Source organism: Cetorhinus maximus, chromosome 5, assembly GCF_964194155.1.
Source record: "Cetorhinus maximus chromosome 5, sCetMax3.hap1.1, whole genome shotgun sequence".
Classification (NCBI taxonomy): domain Eukaryota; kingdom Metazoa; phylum Chordata; class Chondrichthyes; order Lamniformes; family Cetorhinidae; genus Cetorhinus; species Cetorhinus maximus.
In genome coordinates this window covers 100,409,040-100,434,393 of record NC_135883.1, presented here as the reverse complement: position 1 = coordinate 100,434,393, position 25,354 = coordinate 100,409,040, and the positions used below count along the sequence as shown (strand labels likewise).

The following is a 25,354-nucleotide window of genomic DNA, read 5'->3' as shown; positions in this document are numbered from 1 at the left end:
GACGCAGCAGCTGCAGGAAATGTGGCCGGGTGTGCGGGAGCATCTGGGAGTGATACATGAGGCTATGCTTCTCTTGGTGTCCATGGTTGAGGAGTCCACGTGGTGCATCAGTGATGCAATGAGCCTAATGGCAGAACATCATGCTTCCTCCATGGAGAGAGTGGCAAATCTCATGGAGAGGGGCTTCCAGGAAAACAATCAGGGCCTCCTAGGGTTACGCTTGGACCTGTAAACTCTCACAGCACCAGTGGCCACAGCTGGTCAGTGCCAATGTGGGAGATGGTGTGGGCTTCAAGCTTCCCAGCTCGTTGCCCATCCATCCATGGTGAGCAGGGAGGTCCAGGGCAACCTCACATTGGCGCAGCAGCTGCCTGTCGTATCTGCGGGCTCCTCTCAGGGAGCTCTGGATGAGGGCGTCAGCTGCTCCGCCCCTCTCCCAGTGACCGCTTCATCGGGTGAGGCTGCGACGACTGGGGAGATGCCAGTTGTGGATCTGGCAGATCCCTCCCAGACAGGGCCAGCATAGGCTCCATGTGGCAGAGGACGACCATCAAGGTCATCGAGGCCAACAGGACAGCAGAGTGAGCAGGCTGTCTCACAAGCCACTCCCAGCGATGGGGCGGCACTAAGACGTAGCACCCATAAACGTAAGCATAAGGCACCTTAGGCACACCATGGGTTTCTCATTGGTGATTTTGTGTTGGCCTGAGATTAGGTACTTTAATTTTTTTCTGCTTGATTAACGTTTTGTTTTGAATTTGTGAGAACTTCTGATGGTTAAAATAAAAACCAGATGTGTTACCATGGCTGAGGGTGGCTCCTTTGTCCTGCATTGGTATGTTTAAGATAAATGTCAAGAGTGTTTGATTCGACATTGAAGTTTATGTCCAAAGCCCTTAGTTGCAGCTGATGACCTGGCAGATTTAGCACTTAGGTGCCGAGTATGGAAGCGCCAGGCAAGGCCGGTCCTGTTGATCCATTTGTGTTAAGTTAGCTGAAGGTTCATTGGATTAAAGTGTCCCGGGTGTCCCTGCCTCCTTGGTGTAGTCCCGGATCAGCGTTTAGCCCCTCAGCATTCCCCTGTCCTTCCTCGTCCTCAGAATCAGTGCTGGACTCATCCTGTGTAGCCGCATCGACTGCATTGATGTCTTCATCGTCCACTGTGTCCCCCCTTTCCAGCGCAAGATTGTGCAGAGCGCAGCATGCAACCACTATCACCAAGACACGATCTGGGGGGTACTGGAGTGCACCCCCTGAGCGGTCCAGGCATTGGAAGCACATCTTGAGAAGGCCGATGGTTCTCTCCACCACAGCCCTTGTGGAGGCGTGGTTCCTATTGTACCGCTGCTCAGCTTCTATTCTTGGATGGCGGAGAGGCGTCATGAGCCACCTTCTGAGGGGATAGCCCTTGTGACCCAGCAGCCATCCATCAAGCCGGGCTGGGGCACTGAAGAGCCCTGGAACCTGGGAATGTCTGAGGATGTAGGCGTCGTGGGAGCTGCCTGGGTACCTTGCACAGACTTGTAAAATCAGCATCCTGTGATCACACACTATCTGCACGTGCATGGAGTGGAAGCCCTTCCTGTTGATGAAGACACCGGGCTCATCTGCTGGTGCCTTGATGGCCACATGTGTGCAGTCTATTGCACCCTGGACACGGGGGAAGCCAGCAATGACCACAAAGCCTCTGGCTCGCTGTGTCTGGCTTGCCTGGTCCCAGTGGAAGTGGATGAAGGTCAATGCACACTTGAACAGAGCGTCTGCAACCTGCTTGACACAAGTGTGGACAGCTTATTGGGAGACACCGCAAAGATCACCCACCGAGCCCTGGAAGGAGCCAGAGGCATAGACGTTGATCACAACTGTGACCTTCAGAGCCGCTGGCATGGGGTGTCCACCCACACAGTTAGGTGAGATCTCAGGGCCAATCATCTGACAGGCATAGTTGACTGTCTCCCTTGACAGTCAGAGCCTCCTTCAGCACTGCACCTCAGTCATATTGAGCTAGCTGCTTCACCGCCTATATACCCTGGCAGCAGGATAGTGATGTCTTCTGCGGTCCCCTCCACCTTGGACAACCTCTTGGCCCTGCGCCCCTTGTGCCTGCGCCTGTACTCCCAAAGGTGGCTCCCCTGGAGGCTGAATGTGCACTCCTGGCCTCCTGCTTATTCTAGCCCTCCCTTCCTCCTCGGAGGAGCTGTCTCCAGTGGACATGTCAGAACCCATACCCAGGCTAAAGGGAGGCCTCCGGAAAGCTGCAGGCCTGATAAAGATTACTGACTGAAGACTGCTGACCTGAAGGTTCAAAGTGCACAGAAAGCTGCTGGAATTCGTTCTGAACTGCTACAGATCACATAGGCTAGTTTAAAAACTTTCTGCAATAAATACTTCACAGACCAGATTCACAACCCCACTGAGCCCTCTTATCTCACCCATGGATGAATTTCATTAAAAAGTCTCTTACCCACCTGCCCATTGAGCCTGTGTGCTGACCCGAAGATCGCACGGGCGCCTGAAAATCGCCCTCGATTTGCGATTTAAGGGTCTCAACTAGCCCATTAATTAATGGCGGGCGCACTTCGAACTTCATTGCGTGCCCGCCCAGCGAAATATCGCAATGGCGCGCGGTGATGTCGGGACGCTCACCCGATGTCACCACGCGTCATTTTACGTGCTGACCTGTGGGGCCCGCCCCTCCCGCACGTCAAGCAGAAAATCCTGCCCCACGTTTCTTCTTGTAGCTGTACGGTTTTGAGGTGAGCAACACCCCTTTCGTAAATTTTGGTGAGATAAACTTCCCCTTGACCCCAGTGCTTTATCAACATGTCATATATTGAGCTGCTGCTGCAGCATGATTATACAAAATGGAACAATTGATTTTGCATAATTGCATGTGGCCGACTTTTAGGGCTACAGGCCTATCCAAATCAATAGTGTTCCCAATGTCACGACAGACGACAAGTATTTCACAGCATTTCTATTGGTTTAATACAGGTTGGACAATAATGTATTGTTGTTTGGATTTCAGCAAGTCATAGCTGCAATGCAAGAGGCACACCAGTTCACTAAAGAATAATTTAAACTGAAAAGGATAGGCAGTCCTGAATTGTGTAATTTTTCATTATTTATTAAAATATACACTTTCTAGAAATAATAACTTCAAAAAACAATTAGGTATATTTCTTCTTGAAAATAACTATAGTGGAAATAAATTTTGATGAAATATAATAAGACAGTCACTGACAAATTCGCTTTGCTGATGTTGATCGTCTCATTTTTGCCAAAACCTGCAACGATAAACAAACTGTTTCCATGGTGCCATGCTCCATATTTTTTTTGCTCTCCAGCAATGCCTTCAGAAGATAACCACTAGCTTACTAAATGGTGTTCCTTACAGTCTGTCTCTTTAAGAAAATGAATGTTTAATCACTGTGCCAATAAATCACACTGTAGTCTGTCACAGCTCCGTGGTGGCTGTGAAACGTTAATGAATAAACCACTGGAACACCATGACAGTGGCTGTTAATCATACACCCAGTGCATTACACCCTAACTTGGTGAAGCTGCAAGTAGAAAATGTCTGAGTTCAAACAGTGTTTGATACTTTTTCAAATGTTCAGTTTAATAAGGCTGCCAATTTGATTTTGGATAAAACAATAAATTCAAGACGGGCAATGTAAGTAGAAAAGAACTGCCTTTTTACAATACTTTCTAACTTTGTGAATGATGATTAAAAATCTAAGATATCAGTTTACTGCTACCGTTTATTTTCCTACAAAATGTGGTAATTCTGATTTAAACTCAACTCAACACAATTTTGGTGATTCACTAAATGCAATAACCTATGTATGAAATGAAAAGCAGTAACTTTTAACTGGAAGACTTAGCAACACTTTTAATGACAGGTCCATTAGCCATAGGTTTATTGTATCTTCAGTCTTTCTATATTGCTGAAAAACAGGAAGCAGACATTATTGAATTTGTAGACGTATAATTTTTGTTTGATATGTTTCTGTTAGACACATTTCATTAACTGAAAATAAACTTACATTAAATATTCTGCAGGCGAAATAGCATTGATTGAAATGTTTTTGGGCTGGCAAGGTTACAGTTGCTATGGCTTAGATTGCTAGCAGAACCAAGAATTGAAAACATTACATGGTTCATGTTAGTCCTTAATAATACAGGAAAGAACTGAAAATACACGTCATAATTTATCTACCTGATTTTATTATTAGTGTTGTGGCTAAGTGTTATATATCGTAATTATAAGTAGGTAGGGACTCCTATTTCCATCCATCTTCCGCTAAGTGACAATTACCATCAGATTAGATGCTGCTCCGCATTTCTTGCTGGGTCTTCAGAGCCCAGCTTCTCCAGAAATCCAGAGCACAGCATCCATCAGAGAGCTTTGTCGCAGCACTGTAGCGTAGTCAGGTCGGGTCTGGGATGGTCAGGGGTATCAGGGGTGTAGTCGGGGTTTGAGGGGGGATTCTGATGGGGCTCAGTGGGAGTGATGAGGAGGTCAGCTCTGTAATAACCCAAGAATTAGACTAGGGTTTTTCTGTCTAACATTTCCTGAGTAACTATTCAGATAAGTCCCATGGAACTGTCCGAAGACTCTGACTCTCACTTCAGTGCCATTTTAGGGCTACACATTTTGGGTAGTGGAAAAGGTATATGGGACAAAAGGAATTACACAAGGAAGACCACTTATGGCAGTTAGTGAGGAGGCCATAGGCATAAGTGGAGCAGGTACAATGGAAGAGGGAAATAGAAAAGACTAAAGGTAAAGGAGGGTGAGTAAAAGAGTGGAGAATATGACATGAAGTGAAGTAACGTGCTCATGAGGGACGGAGATAATGGTTAGCAAATCTTATTCTCATCACATCACAAACAATGGAACAGATGAAAACTTTATAGCTATGTACATTCCTTGCCCACCATGTCACAAATCACAGACTGTCTAATCCAAATTTCTGTTCAAGAAGAATTTTACCATGAAGCAGACTACAGCGACCAGCATATGTTTGTAACTACAATTTGAATACTTTTCAACATGATTGACACAGCATTGTCCATTTATAGAGCCAGAGGAGTGGTGGTGGTGGAGTGAGAGACTGAGAGGATGACAATAAAAGAAAGGAATACTTGCATTTATATAGTTTTCATGACTACCAGATGTCTCAAAGCACTTTACAGTCAATGAAGTACTTTTGAAATGTAATCACTGTTGTAATGTAGAAAACAGGTGATATTTGTGAGACACTGAGAAGCATTCCAGCTTCTACTAGCCCTTGAAAAATCAGTTGCACTATGATTTCTGCCCCAGCCTTGAAGCAGAGCGCAGCAATGCTGCAACCAATTTTAATATTCAAATAAGGCTCCTGTAATGTTCAATGGTTTGTTTCATCTGTGTTTGAATATGCTAGTCTGGTACAGATGCTTCTACACTTGCTTGATTGCTTAAGCTTGTAGATGGAGCTCAGGAGTTAAGAAAATTTGAGAATGTTCTGGAAAGGATCTGGAACTCCTTGCAAAAACTTTGTATGTTGAAATTCTATAAGTTCTGAGATTTTTGAAGTTCTGAAAATAAACTGTTTGAATTTAGAACTAGAGTCATACGAACATAGGACTTCAGGGCAGGAGTAAGCCATTCTGCCCTTCAAGCCTGCTCCACCATTCAATAAGACATGGCTGATCTGGTTGTGGTCTCAGATCCACTTTCTTGCCTGCACCCATAATCCTTGACTGCCTTGACTAACGAAAATCTATCTAACTCAACCTTGAATAAAATTAAAGTCCCAGCATCCATTACCTTCTGGAGTGGAGAATTCCACACTCTAATGACTCTCTGAGAGAAAAAAAATTCTCCTCATCTCTGTCTTAAAAGGGAGACTGCTTATTCTTAAATGATGCCCCAGAGTTCTAGTTTCCCCCACAAGAGGAAACATCGTCCTGGTATCCGGTTCCCTCAAGATATTATAGCCAGGATTTTGAGGTCAGTGGGCAGGCACAGTCGGCGGGCCGGGGAGCAACTGGGAAATGTCCCACCTCCCATGATCGGCCCCTGACCACGATTTCACGCTGGGGGCCTGTGAACGGAGGCTCCCCAATGACTGGGGCGGGGGCCTGTCACCCGCTGGGTCCAATGGCGACCCGGTGGCCGGTTTAAAACTGGCACAGACAGGCCCTGGAAGGTGATGAAGAGACCTTCAGTGTTGTCAGCAGGAGATGAAAAATTATGGATACAAAAGAGGCTGCAGTCGCCAGGCAGGAGGGCAGGTCGGGTTGGCACTCGGCCCCCCTTTTTTCTGATGAGTGCCTCACGGTCCTCATGGAGGAGGTGGCTGCCAAGGGGGGCCACCCTTGTGCCCAGGGATGGAAGGAAGAGGCCACCGCACCTAACAAAAAGAGTTTAGGAGGAGGTGGCAGTGCTGGCCAGCAACCGGGATATTGTGCAGCGCACTTGGGTCCAGTGCCACCAGAGGTTTAACAACCTGCTGCGCTCAGGAAGGGTGAGCACTGTGTTGGCATTGATCAGTGTGGTGAAGTCTTAAGGGCTGGCCGTCCCGCACCCCCACCCCCTTGGAGCTCAGGGGTACTAGAGTCTGAGTGCCAACTGTCAATGACACCGGAGCTGGCCAAGGGGGTGAGCCCTGGCTGCTTGGACTGAGTGCCTTGCGGCTCGAGGGCCATGACTCGGATATGCCCTGCAAGGATTGGGTTGGCCAGGCTGCAATGGTGCTGCAGGTACAGAGTGGACTAATCAATGCTCCTCTGTCCTTTCAGGAGAAGACGGCCCACAACAATATTGAATTGTCGCGAACAGATGGTGGCCCCTCAAACCTCCTAATCCTAACCAGATACGAGCAGGACGCTTTTGAGCTGGAGAGCCAGCATGCACCTCAGTCATTGCAGATCTCCATTGTCTCACCAGGGTGCCTGGCATGCACAGTGACAGTGTGATGACTTAAACTAATGACATGTTGTTCTCCCTTAGATTCGCCAACACGCACTCAATTGGAGGACCCTGAAGACTCACCCCTGATGCCAGAGGACTGCCAGACTCCTGATTCACCTGCATCACACCAGCTTTCTGTGCCAGGCACCAGCACAGATATCAGCACCTCAGTGGGCGTTAGATCTTGCTAGAATGTCGTTGCACAGCTTGAGGTGCATTCACTTGAGGAGCAGGCAGAGCCAGAGAGTGCCCAGTGTGCTGGTCATCAGTGGACTTCTGGGGACCAGGACAACGCTCAGTCGAAGGCAGATGATAAGCCTCTGGAGTCGTCCATTAGGTGGCAGGTGCTGGATGTCCAGCGAGATGTGTGTCTCTGGCAGAGATCCACGAGGGTATGCGTGCCATGGTCTCTGTTATGCAGGAGTCCATGTGGAGCATCAGCACTGCGTTGACCCTCATGGCCGAGCACACTGCCTCCTCCATTGAGAGAGTGGTGTCTCTTATGGAGAGGAACAGAATCAGGGGTTCCTGGGTTTGCCCTTGGACCTGCAAGCCCTCACACAGGCACTGACCTCAACTGGTCAGTGACCATGTTGGAGAAAGATGAGGCACCCAGTATCCCAGCTAGGTGTCCATCCATCAATGGTGAGCATGCATGTCCAGAGTGACCTCACGTTGGAGCACGAGCCGTTTGTCATCTCTGGGCAACTCTCAGGGCACTCTGGATGATAGCAGCAGCTCCTCTTCCCCTCTGCCAGTGACCGTGGCATCTGATGAGGCTGTGGTGACTGGGGAGTTGCCAGCCATGGCACTGGCCTCTCCTTCCCAGTCGGGGCCAGCACAGGTTCCACTGGCCAGAGAATGACCACCAAGGTCATCAAGGCCAACAAGACAGCAGAGTCAGCAGGCTGTCTCCAATGCTGGTGCCAGTGAGGGGAGAGAACCAAGATGTAGCACTTGCAAATGTAAGTTTAAGGTACCATGAACACAAGAGGGACTGGTCATAGGTGATCTTCAGTTGTGCAATGTTTTGTTTAATTTAACTGGTCTGGGGTTGAAGACCAGAGAAGGTTCTGTAAATTTGTTTTGACTGTAAAACATGAGATAAATTTTCTTTTGTCGTAATGGCATGAAGGTGCTTCACCTTTTTCATTTAATGTGTGTGCAGGATACACCAGTATGGAATGTTGGACCTCTGTGGATCTAAACTTTATTGCACAGGCACTGAGTGGGCCTTGTGGACAAAGGAAAGGGCAATTTGAGACATCCGGTATGGAGGCGGCAGCCCTGGCAAGAGGTGGTTGCACTTATTTGGCCTAGCTAAAGGAGCATTGGATTGAGACATCCCTGGTGTCCTGCCTGAAGAATACAAAGGTCTGCCTCCAAGCCCTCAGTGTTCTCCTCGCTGTGCTCCTCTTCTGTCTCACTACTGGACTCATCTTCTGTGGCCTGTGCAGCTGGTCAGGATCCTCTTCCTCCAGTGGGTCCCCCCTTGCCAGTGCCAGACTGTGGAGAGCACAGCATGCAACCTCTATCAGTGACACCCGCTCTGGGGACTATTGTAGTGCTCCCCCTGAACGGTCCAAGCATCAGAAGCAAATCTTCAGAAGACCTATGGCTCTCTCTATCAGTCCTTGTGGAGGCATGGCTCCTGTTGTACCGCTGCTCTGCCTCTGTTCTTAGGTGGTGGAGAGGTGGCATAAGCCACTTTTTCAACCAATAGCCCTTGTCACCCAGCAGCCATCTATCCAGTCGGGCTGGAGCACTGAAGAGCCTCGGCATCTGGGAGTGTCTGAGGATGTAAGCATCATGGGAGCTGCCAGGGTACCTTGCACACACTTGCAGAATCTGCATCCTGTGGTCACACACTATTTGCACATTAAGAGAGTGGAATCCCTTCCTGTTGACGAAGGCATCCGATTAACCCGCTGGTGCCTTGATGGCCACACATGTGCAGTCGATGGCACCCTGGATGTGGGGGAACCCAGCAATTGCTGCAAAGCCCCTGGCTCACTCAGCCTGGCTGGCCTCATCCATACAGAAATGAATGAAAGTCAATACCCACCTAAACAGAGCATCAGTCACCAGTTTGATGCAACTGTGGACAGCTGATTGGGAGACTCCACACACATCCCCCACTGACCCCTGGAAAGAGCCAAAGGCATAGATGTTGAGGGCCACTGTAACCTTCAGAGCCACTGGCATGGGGTGTCCACCCACACTGTTGGAGGTGATCTCAGGTCCAATTCTCTGACAAATGGAGGTCACTGTCTCCCTTGAGAGGTGGAGTCTCCTTCGGCATTGCACCTCGGACATATTGAGGTAGCTGCATCGCCGCCTGTAAACCTTGGCAGCAGGATAGTGATGTCTTTTGCGGCCCCTTCCCCTTGGACTTCCTTCTGGCCCTGCGCCCCTTGTGCCTGCGCCTGTCCTCCCACAGGTCACTCCCTTGGAAGCTGCACAGGGACAATTGGCCTCCTCTTGCTTCTGTCCCTCTCTTCCTCCTCAGAGGAGGTGCCACCAGCGGAGAGCACAATCTCCTGACCAGGGTAACGGAAGACTGCCTGATACCTGGAAGGGTCCACACAGTCTGAACTCTCCGGGGTCCTTGGAGACACCAAGGAGTCCTGAGATGAAGCCTGGAAATGCTAACACTGAAGCCCCGAACAGAGATGAAGCTGCCAATAAATCACCAGCAGCAAACTATCTACCGAACTCCTCACTACTCACACTGGCAATGCTGCTGACCTTTTTGATCCTGCCCGTGGATGAGGTTTTTGAAATTGTCGGCTGGCTGCCTGCCCGTTTTGCCAATCTTATGAGTGCAAAATTGTATGCGCAACATCAGTGTCAATTGACTTTTTAATGGCCTTAACTGGCCTCTTAATTAATGGCCGATGCAGCTCCGGCACCCGCACGCTCCCACCAAGCGAAATATCGTGAGTGCGCGCGATAACGTTGGGACGTTCACCCGATGTCATCACAAGTTATTTTACATTCAGGCATGTTGGGTGCTCGCCCACACGCCAAGCGAAAATTTCTGCCCAATATGCTTCAATAAGATCACCTCTCATTCTTCTAAACTCCTATGGGTATAGGCTTAACCTGTTCAACGTTTCTTTATAAGATAAGCCCATCATCCCAGTAATGAAATATAAGCTGGTTTAAGGTGGGGGGCGGGGGGAGAGAAGTTGAGGGTGGGGTGGTTGTAGGGACAAGCAAGCAGTGATAGGAGCAGATAATCAAAAGATGTCACAGACAAAAGGATCAAAGAGGTGTTGAAGGTGGTGATATTATCTAAGAGAATGTGCTAATTAAGAATGGATGGCAGGACACTCAAGGTACAGCTCTAGTGGGGGTGGGGTGGAAAGATTGACAAGGGATTAGTTGTAGATTTATAAATAATGGAAATAGGTGGGAAAAGAAAAATCTATATAAATTATTGGAAAAAAAAAAGGGGAGGGGGAGGAAACGGGGTGGGGATGGGGGGAGCGGGAGTTAAAGATCTAAAGTTGTTGAATTCAATATTCAGCACTTTTCTTAGATAATATCACCACCTTCAACACCTCTTTGATCCTTTTGTCTGTGACATCTTTTGATTATCTGCTCCTATCACTGCTTGCTTGTCCCTACAACCACCCCACCCTCAACTTCTCTCCCCCTGACCCCCCACCTTAAACCAGCTTATATTTCACCCCTCTCCTAACTATACTCAGTTCTGTTGAAGGGTCATGTGGACCCGAAACGTCGACTCTTTTCTTCTCCACCGATGCTGCCAGACCTGCTGAGTTTTTCCAGGTAATTCTGTTTTTGTTTTGGATTTCCAGCATCCGCAGTAGTTTTTTGTTTTTATCCCAGTAATGAGCCGAGTCATCTCTGCATTGCTCTAAGATAAGTAAGGTTTATAGCAGCCCACTGAATACAAACCAAAAATTGGTGACAAGGATGATTGAGAAATGTTTAACTTTATGAGCTTGATTTCTTTGCCATTATGGCAAAAAAAAATTTCTTTAATTGCTGGGAGACCCTCCCACGTCCTGGGGATGATGGATTTTGGGGTTCAAGGCCTACTTGTTCGCTATGGGGATTGACAGTTCGGATGTAGCAGTAACCCATAAGAAAGTGATACTTGTATATTGTCTATGAGCAGAAGGCCAGCGAATATTCGAGCAGCTCCTGGAAGATACACCTAGGTTTCATATGGTAGTGAGTACTCTCAAAAAATACTTTGGGCCAAAGAAAAGTGTAATGATCAAATGATATTGTTAGGAAATAGAGATAGTTTAAGTAAGTTATATTTGTATGTGTGGGTGTTAGGGATGAGTTTCAGGTTTAATGTTTAAGTGTGATTTGTATTTCTGTATCTGTCTGTTACGAAAAGGTCAAGCTGAGTTTTAGGCCCGTAACTTCCCTGGTCCCCAGTGTCGGATTTGGGGGGGGCACTGGGGAATCACCCTGGGAAGTACCCAGGTAAGTGTTTGCACGGCAATTGCCCTGAAGTGTACACTACCTCCGGACAACCGCGCTGCGCAGGGAACCATCTGATGAAAATGCGGTTTAAATCTCAAACTTCGGATGGTTCCGCCGGGGTTATACCAATAGTTACCCAGAAAAAATTAGAAGAACTAAAACCTTTTCTAACTTCTGAGTAACCCAGGCCGACCCCACAGGACTCCCCACCATCCCACACCCCCCCCCCCCCCCCCCCCCCCACACCCTCACCCAGACTCTGGGTCACCACATGCGTTGAAGAAAGCTTGACCCAGGGACATAATGGGTTGCATCCTAGGATATTAAAGGAAATAGCTGCAGAGATAGTGGATGCACTGGTAGCAATCTTCCAAGAATTCTTAGATTTTGGAAAAGCCCCAGAGGACTGGAAAACTGCCAATGTAACACCCTTATTCAAAATGGGAGGGAGACAAAAAGACTGGTAACTATAGGCCAGTTAGCTTAACATCTGTCATTGGGAGAATGTTAGAGTCTAATTTAAAGCAGAGCACTTAGAAATGCATAATATAATCAAGCAGAGTCAGCATGGCTTCATGAAGGGGAAATCATTCCTGACAAATTTGTTATAATTCTTTGAGGAGGTAACAAGCAGGATAGGTAAAAAGGAACTAGTAGATGTAATATATTTGGATTTCCAAAAGGCATTCGATAAGGAACCACACATAAGGCTACTTAATAAGAAAAGGGCCCATGATGTTGCGGGTAGTATATTAGCATGGATAGAGGACTGGCTAACTAATAGAGGGCAGAGAGTTGGGATAAGGGGGTGCATTTTCAAGATGGCAACCTGTAACTAGTGGAGTGCCACAGGGATCAGTGCTGGATCCACAATTACTTACAATATATATTAATGACTTTGATGGGGGAAATGAATGTACTATCACCAAGTTTGTGGATGACATAAAAATAGGTGGGAAGGCAAGTAGCGAGGATGACACAAAGAGTATACAGAGGGATATAGACAGGTTAAGTGAATGGGCAAAACGTGGCAGATGGAATATAATGTGGGAAATTTGAGGTTATGCAGTTTGGCAGGAAGAATAGAGGAGCTGAATATTACTTAAATGGAGAAAGACTGAAGAAAGCTGCAGCATGAAGGGATTTGGGGGTCCTCTTGCATGAATCCCATAAAGCCAGAATACCAGTTTCACAGGTAATAGGGAGGCAAATGGAATATTGGCCTTTATTTCAAAGGGAATGGGGTATAAAAATAGGAAAGTCTTGCTAAAACTACTCAAGGCACTAATTAGACCACAACTAGAATATGTGAACAGTTTTGGTCCCCTTATCTAAGGAAAGATATACTGGCATTGGAGGCAGGCCAGAGAAGGTTCACTAGGTTGATCCCTGGTATGGAGGGATTTTCTTATGAGGAGAGGTTGAGTAGGTTGGGCTTGTACTCATTGGAGTTTAGAAGAATGAGAGGCGACCTTATTGAAACATGTATGATTCTTGGGGGGCTTGACAGGGTAGATGCTGAGAGATTGTTTCCCCATGTGGGAGAGTCTAAGACCAGAGGACATAGTCTCAGAGTAAGGGGTCACCCTTTTAAACAGAGATAAGGATGAAATTCTTCTCTCAGAGGGTAGTGAATCTGTGGAATTCTTTACCGCAGATTGCTGTAGAGGCTGGGTCAGTAAGTATATTCAAGGCTGAGAGACAGATTTTTAATCAGTAAGGGAATCAAGGGTTATGGGGAAAAGGCAGGAAAGTGGAGTTGAGGATTATCAGATCAGCCATGATCTCACTGAATGGCAGAGCAGACTCAATGAGCTGAATGGCCTACTTCTTCTCCTATGTCTTATGGTCTTATGGAAGAAAAACATTGGAAGGAGAGTTCAAAACTCTGGAGGTGGACCCTTGCAGAAGGTGTCTGAGAGAAAACGTCGGTTTGGGAGAAGATTCCCAAGCAAGTTCTTGGAGAGTGGAGATTGGAAATCCTTGTGCAAAACACGGAGTGCAGTGAGACTGGGTGGCTCATGGCGGGACAAGTTTCTGGGGGGAGTTGAGGAGAGATCCATAATATCTGGTTGAGGTGGCATCTGTCACTTGGTTTCAGAATGTAGTGTGCCTGACCACAGATCGCCAATTGGGTTTACATGGACTGTGTAATCACTGTGAACATTAGAGTATTAGAAAGCTTTTGTAATTTGTGTTATTCTTACAAATGTGTATATATCTCTAAAGGTATAGTTGTGAGTGAAGAAGTATTGTAATATAGTTCATCTTTTCCTGCTTAATAAGTGTTTTATTCTTTTGTTAAATGTTCATCAGCTGACTCCTGCGACTCGGTCCAGTAGCTACTCTCCACGTATCTAAGCAAACAAAATAAAAGTTAGGATCCATCAAGCTGGGTTCCATCCTGAGAACAGGCTGCTCGAGGGATAATTTCAGCTGAGATCATATACATTCCATCAGAGATCCCAGGGAAATGGTGAGTTCACCAACCATTACGTGGCAGCATTGCGGCAATTGGCATCTACATGTAAATCTGGTACACTAACCAATGAACTAATTCATGACCAATTGATAGAAAAACCTTCAATTCCACAATTTAAAAAAAAAAAATTGTTCATGGGACGTGGGAGTCGTTGGCTAGGCCAGCATATTGCCCATCCCTAATTACTCTTGTTCAGTGGGCATTTAAGAGTCAACCACATTGCTGTGGGTCTGGAGTCACATGTAGGCCAGACCAGGTAAGGGCAGTAAATTTCCTTCCCTAAAGGACATTAGTGAACCAGATGGTTTTTACAACATCATTATCAGACTTTTAATTCCAGATTTTTATTTAATTCAAATTTCACCATCTGCCGTTTGTGGGATTCGAACCCTGGTCCCGAGGGCATTACCCTGGGCCTCTGGAATACTAGCCCAGTGACAATAGCACTGTGCCCCTGCCTCCCCTAAATTAGGGAACATCTCCTCATGGGGGATGATGATTTAACCTTGGAAAAAGCCATGACCTTGGCAGTCCAAATCCAATCTGCCATGTTAGATTTGAAGATGTTACACCAAAATGCACCTTTAAATTCAGGGTTACAGACACAGCTTGCCTAACCAGCTCAAGTTCAAGGATTACGGACAAGGAGATCTCAGCAATTTCATCAACACAGGCTCCATCACGGTGAGATACCTTCAAAACTGGGCCCAAATTGTGGAAATGTTCATCAAATTACAACACCATGTCCAGTTCGAGGGAAAAAAGTGTAAATCATGCTCGAATTGGAACCATTTTGCAAAGATGTGTAGGATATCGAAGAATAAGACTTCATTGGTTCAACATATGGGAGATTCTTTTCCTGAGAGTGAGGTACAGCATGTATATACCATCACAAAAGGTAAAACACCAGGTTATTTACAGGAATGCTCAGTTAAGGACAAACCCTACAAATCCAAACCTAATGGAAAAGCATTTGCTCACAGAAATGTGTAAAAGAGCCACAAAAAACACTCAGAAGAGAGACCATTCCAGTGTGAGGAATGTAGCCTTTGTTTTGGACTCTGTTCTCACTGCAGAGACATCTACTGATACGCAACAGGACTTTCAAATGTGATCTAAGTAATAATGCCTTTCTGACTTTTTGTGCTTAAGAGTCATAAAAAGACACAGAAGGAGAAAATTTGTACACCAGGGTCTTGGTCATTAATATATAATCAGGAAGAGCAAGGGTCCCAACACTGACCCCTGGGGAACTCCACTATAAACATTCCTCCAGTTCCAAAAATATCCATTAACCATTACCCTCAGTTTTCTGTCACTCAGCCAACTTCGTATCCATGTTGTTACTTTCCCCTTTATTCTATGAATTATAACTTTGCTCACAAGCCTGTTGTGTGGCATTGTTTCAAAAGCCTTTTGGAAATCCATGTACACCACATCAACACCATAGCCCTCATCTGTACAGTAAAGGGTTAATACTTTTGTTAATGAGACAATGATGTTAATGATAATGTAAGCATAGCATCAGGGTCAGATGACCATAAGATTCCAAGAGGGCAAGATGCAGAATAAACTGTGTCCGTAGAACAATGTAATTACTGTGAATTCTTGTCAACAGTGTAAATAGTTTCCAGAAATACTATATGCCGACAATTTCAAGTTACTTATAGAATAAGCGAAACCTCTTCAAAGCATCATCAACCCTCTCTGTTGCCTCTTCAAAAAACTCCAGCGAGTTAGCTAAACACGATTATCCCTTAACAAATCCATGCTGGCTTTCCTTAATTAACCCACATTTTTACGTGTGACTATGTCTCTGACCAGAATTATTGTTTCTAGAAGTTTCCCCTCACCCTCCCCCCTGCCAAGGTCAAATTGACTGGCTATCATGTTTATATGTCTTCATAGTAACCGCGTAACGCTACTTTAATGGTCTTTTTCATAACTTTTAACAAACATCCTGCCAACTTCTCACTTTTCAACATTGGGTTCACCTGGTACCAGCTGGGCTGCCAAACTGGTTGCTGGCATCAAAATCAATTGTGCTTTTATAGCATTCCAACAAAGACACCCACATGTCTATGAGTCATAAAGAGAAGGTCGTAAATTTGCAGAAGTCCATCATGCTGTGAAAAGTTTACATTTAGGTTCTGACAAAGTTTCTCTGCTCAGAATGATAACCTGTCCTTTTTCTCTTTTCAAATGCTGATAGAACTGCTGTGTATTTACAGCAGTTTCTATCTTGTTTCATATTTTGAGTATTTGCAGGAATTTTTAAAATTCCTCTTGTCTGCAACTTGCTTTCCCTGTCTGATGTGTAACTGACAACTGGATGAACAAAATTTGCAATATTTATAAGGAAGCTGCCTGGACTCCCGAAGAAAGGGTGGAATTGTTAAAACAAATGGGCCTCCCATACCTTCTAACTGCTTGTGTCTCGTGTTGGAGGGCAGCAGCGAGAGTGACCCCAACCTAACGGTCAGGATAGCTTCTCACCAAACAGTGAGATAGAGCCACATGTTTGTGTATCAATTGTTTCAGATCATTATTATATTTGTGATGACCGAAAAGTACCTGGAAGCATAAAGTCATAGACGACAAAAGTTGTGAGTTGGGGGAAGGTGTAAGTTAGCAATCAGATCTTTGTGAAGCCAGAAATTTCTGACCAAGCTGAAATACACTGAAGCTCAATGCAGAGGTGCCTGCCATTAATTCCATTCATTTCCAGAATGGATAGAATCTTTTCTGATTCCTCTCCAAAGCCTTCATACCTTTCCTGAAATAAAACACCCGAAGCTGGGCACAACAGGCACCATTTTCCTGGATCAGTGCCCAGATGCACTGGATGACGAGGAATAGCAGAAAAAATGGAAGATAAATCATTACTGATTTAGGATTGCACTTTAACCTGTCCAATCTTCTGATATTCACTGCACCCTGTGAAAGGAAATAAAGTCTAACTGTGGTCTAATCGAGTATTGCTGAAAAAATACATTTTGTCAGAGCTTTTTAATCTTGCACTCATCAGGACAATCGCAAGAATATCAAAGTCAGGGGAAGCAGCAACTTAATACACAGGGCCCTGTTCTTTGCCGACATAAGAACATGTACACATATTACGCCTGTTTCAGTTAAATAGTCATTCACTGTTTTATTCCTCAGGGCAATGCCTTGCCCAATCAGAGTCAAGCTGCCTGGTTTAAAATTTCAAATAATGCTTGACAGTTAACTGTCAGTCACTATTAGCTGGTGCATTCTCCATGGCAACGCCTCTGCCAATCAGAGTCCACTTGCCAACCAATCAGCACTCTTTTCTCATACAGTATAAAGTTGTTGCTTCCCCTGACATTGGTATTTTTGCTATTGTCCTGATGAGTGCAAAACAAAAAAGCTTTGATAAAACGTCTTTTTTCAGCAATACTCAAGTTCTGTACTACCAAATGACTATTTGTTGCCTAATCCATGATTTATTTAGGCTAAAGCATTGCTTGTTCGCTTTTGAACATTCCAATATGAGAGCTTGATCTCAGTAACATTTAACAATTGATTTAAATAAGCTGCTCTGCTACTTTGAAGGTTTGAATTGTTTGAATTGTTCTTGTATTGCAAGATCTTTGCAACTTCACAAAGTACACAAACTCTATGTATTACTCAAAGCATAACAAAAATGCAACAGTTTTGCTTCTTAGATATTATTATTTTGCCCACAGCTTGTCAAACTGCTATACATTTTGTTGAGATAAATATTTCACCATTATTCTGTCAAATTTTTAAGGCTTTCATTCTGAATGCTAAATTATGAGGATAGGCTGTGAAACAGAATTTATTTTAATCTTGAGGAGACGAAGTTACATCTTTATAATGTAGAAAGCTGTGGATCATGTAGATATTAGCAGGTTGCATAACCTAAACAGAACATCAAATTAAAAAAGCAAAATACTGCAGATGCTGGAAATCTGAAACAAAGAGAGAAAATGCTGGCGGTACTCAGCAGGTCAGGCATTCTTGGTGGAGAAAAAGACAGAGTTAACAGGTGGAATTTTCTCCCCTCTCTTGTAGCATATGTCGAGGCAGGGTGGCCATTTAATCAGGTGGGAGCGTGGCACATAGACATTCCACCACTTTCCTGCCTCCACTCCGATGAAACCCGTGGCAAAGGGGCCCATGTTTGACCTTTTTTCTACGGCCCCCCGGCAATTGAGCTCCTTATGGGGCCCCTATGAGCCTCACCCTGCCACTGCCGGTATTAAAACAGTCACAGGCGGGCCTGTTGCCACACTCTGTGCACGGTAAGTAAAGTTGGTGGGCTGCTCTGTGCCTGATCAAGGGATCCAGCCGCTGCTCTTGCTGCCAACTTGCCCCCCACACCACCCTGCATTCCCCTACCCCATGTCCCCACTCCACTAAACCCCTCCCGCCATTACTCACGTGTGGCCTGGGTTGCTCTGTGATCCTGGGTCTCCAATGGGTGTCTTTCCTGCAGCACCCACTGCCTTCCCTGTGGCCTCTGAAGGCCTGGCAGCTCTTTGTAGGCAGGACCTCCAACCCGGGACCCTGATTCCATGGAAAGGCTCACTGCTGGACTTGCCACTGCCTGATTGGCTCATGGTTTAGAGGGCTTTCCCTAAAGGAGGCGACCCAAGCCTCTTACCAACTCTGCAGCTAGCAGGCAAGACCCCCTCACCTCCATAAGATTCCGCCTTATGATAACCTTCCTTCAGAACTGATGAAAGATCATCTACCTGAAATGTTAACTTTGAACATAAAATTAGCAAGTCTCAAGTGAAATAATGTACAAAAGATTTTTCTCAACATTAACTCTGGACCTTATGAAGATGTGGTGGCACATCAAACATGTGCATGGAAATCTAGAGTACTGTGTACAGTTTTGGTATCCTTACTTAAGGAGGGATATACTTGCATCTAAAGCAGTTCAGAGAAGGTCCACCAGGCTGATTCCAGGGCTGAAGGGGTGGTCTTATGAGGAACGGTTGAGCAGGTTGAGCCAATATTCATTGGAGTTCAGAAGAATGAGCGGTGGTCTTATTGAAAGATATAAGATTCTGAGGGAGTTTGACAGGGTAGATGCTGAGAGGATGTTTCCTCTCATGGGGGATCTAGAACTAGGGACACAATTTAAATTAAGGGGCCTTCCGTTTAAGACTGAGATGAGGAGAAATTTCTTTTCGGAGCTGGAATGGCTCAGTGGGTAGCCCACCTACCCCTGAGCTGGAAAGCCCTGGGTTCAAGTCCCGCCACTAGAACTTGAACGAGCCCAGTCGTGGTGCAGGCAGCCAGTGAATATCAGCGCTGGTTCCCAGCCCAGGTAAATGGGGAGAGTTAATGGCAGGAAGGGCATCTGGCTAAAAAATCCAGAAATGATGGTTGATGTGAAGGCGATCGACCAGCATTGTTCTGACCCCATGTAACATGGGAACAACTGAAAGGGGAACCAATCATGAGGAGGAATTGTTAGCCCTTTTAATTCTCTTCCCCAGAGAGCAGTGGAGCCTGGGAATATATTCAAGGTTGAGTTACGCAGATTATTGATCTCCAAGGGACTCGAGAGTTATGGGACCAGGCAGGAAAGAAGAGTTAAGACCACAATCATGATCTTACTGAATGGAGAATCAAGGGTCCAAATGGCCTGCTCATGCCACTATCTCTTATAGTCTTTTGATCTTATGATCTCTGCTGATCACCACCTCCCACCACACCCTCCCCAGCTGATGAATCAGTGCTCCTCCATGTTGATCACCACTTGGAAGAACTACTGAGGGTAGCAAGGGCACTGAATAAGCTCTGAGTGGGAGAATCCAATGTCCATCACCAAGAGTGACTTGGTAGCACCATTACTGACCGAGCTGGTGAGCCCTGAAGGACATATCTGCCAGACTGGGCCTGCAGCAGGTGGTGAGATAACCAAGAAGAGAGAAAGGCCTAGTTGACCTCCTCCTCACCAATCCACTTGTCATGGAGGAACTGTCCATGAAAGTATGAGTAGAAATGACTACAGCACAGTTCTTGAGGAGATGAAGTCCCATCTTCACACTGAGGACACCCTCCATTGTTTTGTGTGCCACTAACACTGTGTTAAATAGGATAGACTCAGAACAGATCTCATGGCTCAAAACTGGATATCCATGAGGTGCTGTGGGCCATCAACAGCAGCAGAATTATATTCAACCATAGAAACATAGAAACTAGGAGCAGGAGTAGGCCATTCGGCCCTTCGAGCCTGCTCAGCCATTCATTATGATCATGGCTGATCATCCAACTCAATAGCCTGCTCCTGCTTTCTACCCATATCCTTTGATCCCTTTCACCCCAAGAGCTATATCTAACTCCTTCTTGAAAGCATACAATGTTTTGGCCTCAACTACTTTCTGTGGTAGCGAATTCCACAGGCTCACTACTCTCTGGGTGAAGAAATTTCTCCTCATCTCAGTCCTAAATGGTCTAACCTGTATCCTCAGACTGTGACCCCTGGTTCTGGACTCCCCCACCATCGGGAACATCCTTCCCGCATCTACCCTGTCTAGACCTGTTAGAATTTTATAGGTTTCTATGAGGTACCCCCTCATTCTTCTAAACCCCAGCAAATATAATCCTAACTGACTCAATCTCTCCTCATATGTCAGTCCCCCCATCCCAGGAATCAGTCTGGTAAACCTTTGCTGCACTCCCTCTATAGCAAGTACATCCTTCCTCAGATAAGGAGAACAAAACTGCACAAAATATTCCAGGTGTGGTCTCACCAAGGCCCTGTACAATTGCAGCAAGACATTCCTGTTCCTGTACTCGAATCCTCTGGCTATGAAGGCCATTTGCCTTCTTTACCGCCTGCTGCACCTGCATGCTTACCTTCAGCAACTGGTGTACGAGGACACCCAGGTCTCGTTGCACATTCCCCTCTCTCAATTTATAGCCATTCAGATAATAACCTGCTTTCCTGTTTTTGCTACAAAGGTGGATAACGTCACATTTATCCTCATTATACTGCATCTGCCATCCATTTGCCCACTCGCTCAGCTTGTCCAAATCACACTGAAGCATCTCTGCATCCTCCTCACAGCTCACCCTCCCACCCAGCTTTGTGTCATCTGCTAAGTTGGAGATATTACATTTAGTTCCCTCATCTAAACCATTAATATATATTGTGAATAGCTGGGGTCCCAGCACCAATCTCTGCGGTACCCCACTAGTCACTGCCTGACATTCGGAAAAAGACCCATTTATTCCTCCTCTTTGTTTCCTGTCTGCCAACCAGTTTTCTATCCATCTCACTACACTACCCCCAATCCCATGCACTTTAATTTTACATGCTAATCTCTTAAGCGGGACTTTGTTGAAAGCCTTCTGAAAGTTCAAAGAAACCACATCCACGGGCTCCCCCTCATCAACTCTACTAGTTACACCCTCGAAAAATCCCAGTAGATTTGTCAAGCATGACTTTCCTTTCATAAATCCATGCTGACTCTGTCCGATTCTGCCTTGTTTTCCACGTGCTCAGCTATTAAATCTTTTATAATGGACTCTAGAATTTTCCCCACTACCGACGTCAGGCTCACTGGTCTATAATTCCCTATTTCCTCTCTACCTCCCTTTTTAAATAGTGGGGTTACATTAGCTACCCTCCAATCTTTAGAGACTGTTCCAGAATCTATAGAATCTCGGACGATGACCACCAATGCATCCACTATTTCTAGGGCCACTTCCTTAAGTACTCTGGGATGTAGATTATCAGGCCCTGGGGATTTATCAGCCTTCAATCCCATCAATTTCCCCAACACCCTTACCCTACTAATACTGATTTCTTTCAGTTCCTCCCTCTCACAAAACCCTGTGTTCCCCGACATTTTTGGTATGTTATTTGTGTCCTCCTTTGTGAAGACAGAACCAAAGTATGTATTTAGTTGATCAGTCATTTCTTTGTTCCCCGTTATAAATTCCCCTGTTTCTGACTGTAAGGGACCTACATTTGACTTCACCAATCTTTTTCTCTTCATATACCTATACAAATCTTTACAGTCAGTTTTTATGTACCCCTCAAGCTTACTCTCGTACTCTATTTCTCCCTTCTTAATCAATCCCTTGGTCCTCCTATGCTGAATTCTAAAGTGCTCCCAATCTTCAGGTCTGTTGCTTTTTCTGGCCAATTTGTATGCCTCTTCCTTGGATCTAATACTACCTCTAATTTCCCTTGTAAGCCATAGTTTGGCCACCTTTCCTGTTTTACTTTTGCGCCAGACAGGAATAAACAATTGTTGCAGTTCACCCACGTGCTCTTTGAATGTTTGCCATTGCCTATGGACCATCATCCCTTTAAGTAACATTTCCCAATCCATCATAGCCAACTCGCAAACCAGAACTTCTAATCTCATGGTCTGGCAAATCCCTCAAACTACCATTACCATCGAATCAGAGGACCAACCCTGGTTCAATGAGGAGTGCAGGTGAGCATGTCAGGAGCAGCGCCAGGCATGCTTAAAAGTGAAGTGCCAACCTTGTGAAGCTACAACACAGGGTGACATACATGCTATAGATAGGGCAACATGATAACAACAAAAGGATGAAATCTAAGCTTTGCAGTCCTGCTGCATCCAGTCACGAATGGTGGCAGATAATTAAACAACTAACAGGAGGAGGAAGCTCCAAAAACACCCCCATCCTAAATGATGGGGGAGCCCAGCATGCATTTGTTAAAGACAAGGTTGAAGCATTTGTAACCATCTTCAACCAGAGGTGCCATATCAATGAGTTGGTATAGTGGTACAGGAAGTCGTTCAAGTTGGGGGAGCAAAAAGGAATGTAGTGGTAGTAGGGGATAATATAGTGAGAAGGATTGACACTGTTCTCTGCAGCAAAGAGCGAGAGTCCAGACAGCTATGATGTCTGCTGTGGTTCGGGACATCTGTTCAGGGCTGGAGAGGAACTTGCAAAGGGAGGGGGACGACCCAGTTGTTGTGGGCCATGTAGGTACCAAGGACATAGGTAGAACTAAGAAAGAGGTTCTGCAAAGTCAGTGTGAGGAGCTATGTACCAAAGTAAGAAGCAGAACCTCAAAGGTGGTAATCTCTGGATTATTACTGACAAATCTGTTAGAATTCTTTGAGGAGGTAACAAGTAGGTTAGACAAAGGAGAGCCAATGGATGTTATCTACTTGGACTTCCAGAAGGCCTTTGACAAGGTGCCGCACAGGAGGGGGATCAGTAAGATAAGAGCCCATGGTGTTAGAGGCAAGGTACTAGCATGGATAGAAGATTGGCTGTCTGGCAGGAGGCAGAGAGTGGGGATAAGGGGGTCCTTCTCAGGATGGCAGCCGGTGACTAGTGGAGTTCGGCAGGGGTCAGTGTTGGGACTAAAACTTTTCACTTTATACATTAATGATCTGGATGAGGGAACTGAGGGCATCCTGGCTAAGTTTGCAGATGATACAAAGATAGGTGGAGGGACAGGTAGTATTGAGGAGGTGGGGAGGCTGCAGAAGGATTTGGACAGGTTAGGAGAATGGGCAAAGAAGTGGCAGATGGAATACAACGTGGGCAAGTGTGAGGTCATGCACTTTGGTAGAAAGAATAGAGGCATAGACTATTTTCTAAATGGGGAGAGAATTCAGAAGTCTGGAGTGCAAAGGGACTTGGGAGTCCTAGTCCAGGATTCTCTTAAGGTTAACTTGCAGGTTGAGTCGGAAGTTAGGAAGGTAAATGCAATGTTGGCATTTATTTCGAGAGGACTAGAATATAAAAGCAGGGATGTGCTGCTGAGGCTTTATAAGGCTCTGGTCAGACCACATTTAGAATATTGTGAGCAATTTTGGGCCCCATATCTTAGGAAGGATGTGCTGGCCCTGGAGAGGGTCCAGAGGAGGTTCAGAAGAATGATCCCAGGAATGAAAGGCTTAACATATGAGGAACGTTTGAGGACTCTGGGTCTATACTTGATGGAGTTTAGAAGGATGAGGGGGGATCTGATTGAAACTTACAGAATACTGAAAGGCCTGGATAGAGTGGACGTGGGGAAGATGTTTCCATTAGTAGGAGAGACTAGAACCTGAGGGCAGAGCCTCAGAGTAAAGGGAAGACCTTTTAGAACAGTGATGAGGAGAAACTTCTTTAGCCAGAGAGTGGTGAATCTATGGAATTCATTGCCACAGAAGGCTGTGGAAGCCAGGTCATTGAGTGTATTTAAGAGCGAGATAGATAGGTTCTTGATTGGTAAGGGGATCAAAGGTTACGGGGAGAAGGCGGGAGAATGGGGTTGAGAAACTTATCAGCCATGATTGAATGGCGGTGCAGACTCGATAGGCCGAATGGCCTAATTTCTGCTCCTATGTCTTATGGTCTTATTACCTGAGCCATGTGCAAATTGGCTTTGGGCAAATAAGATTAAAAAGATGAATGCGTGGCTCAAAGACTGGTGTGGGAGAAGTGGGTTCCAGTTTGTGGGGCACTGGCATCAGTACTGGGGAAAGTGGGGGCTGTACCATTGGGACGGTTTACACCTGAACCATGCTGGGACGAGTATCCTCGTGAATTACATAACTAGGGAAGTAGAGAGGGATTTAAACTAAACAAGAGGGGTGAGGAATCAAGCTTGGGTGGAGGTAGTAAATCAAGGTGTAGAGTCAAGACAGGAGAGCAAAATAGTAATACGAGAAATGAGGGTCAGAGAATGGCAGGAAGGGACAGAGAGTAAAAAACGTAAGAATACATCAACAGTCAAGACCAGATGTTACAAAGGTAACAAAAAGACAAAACTGAATGCTCGCTATCTGAATGCACATAGCATTCATAACAAAGTAAATGAATTAATGGCCCACATTGAAGTAAATAAAAATGACGTGATAGTAATTACGGAGACATGGCTTCAGGACGACAAAGATTGGGTCCTTAACATTGAAGGGTACATGACATTCAAGAAGAATAGGAAGCTAGGTAAAGGTGGGGGGTAGCACTGTTAATCAAAGAGGGCATTCGTGCAATAGTTAGAGGTGACCTAGGTTCAGGAGATCAGGATGTAGAATTGGTTTGGGTGGAGATGAGGGATAGTAGGGGAATAGAGCCATTAGTGGGAGTGGTCTACCGGCCCCCTAACAGTAGCCACAGTGTAGGACGAAGTATTCAAAAGAAAATATTGTGTGCTTGTGATAAAGGGACGGCAATAATTATGGACGATTTTAATCAACACATAAACTGGAAAAATTAGATTGGCAGTAATAGCCTTGATGAGGAATTCTTAGAATGCTTTTGAGATAGTTTCTTAGAGCAGCATGTTCTGGAACTAACCAGTGAGCAAGTTATATTAGATTTGGTATTGTGACAGGATTAATTGATGACCTCAGAGTAAAGACATTCCTAGGTAGCAGCGACCGCAATATGATTGAATTTTACATCCAGTTTGAAAGGGAGAAGAGTGGGTCTAAGACTAGTATCTT

General features: G+C 45.6%; 1 protein-coding gene and 1 long non-coding RNA gene across 2 annotated transcripts in view; one reads left to right on the top strand and one right to left on the bottom strand.

Annotated features, from left to right (window-relative positions):
* LOC144680830 (uncharacterized) overlaps nucleotides 1-25,354 on the bottom strand; it is a 180,909-nt gene that overhangs the window by 21,982 nt on the left and 133,573 nt on the right. The window lies entirely within an intron of this gene.
* The window catches only part of LOC144680828 (uncharacterized), a 200,891-nt gene continuing 189,325 nt past the window's right edge, over nucleotides 13,789-25,354 (top strand). Inside the window, exon 1 of the mRNA XM_078542260.1 lies at nucleotides 13,789-13,910. The gene's annotated coding sequence lies outside the window, so the exon portion shown is untranslated. The remainder of the gene's footprint in view (nucleotides 13,911-25,354) is intronic.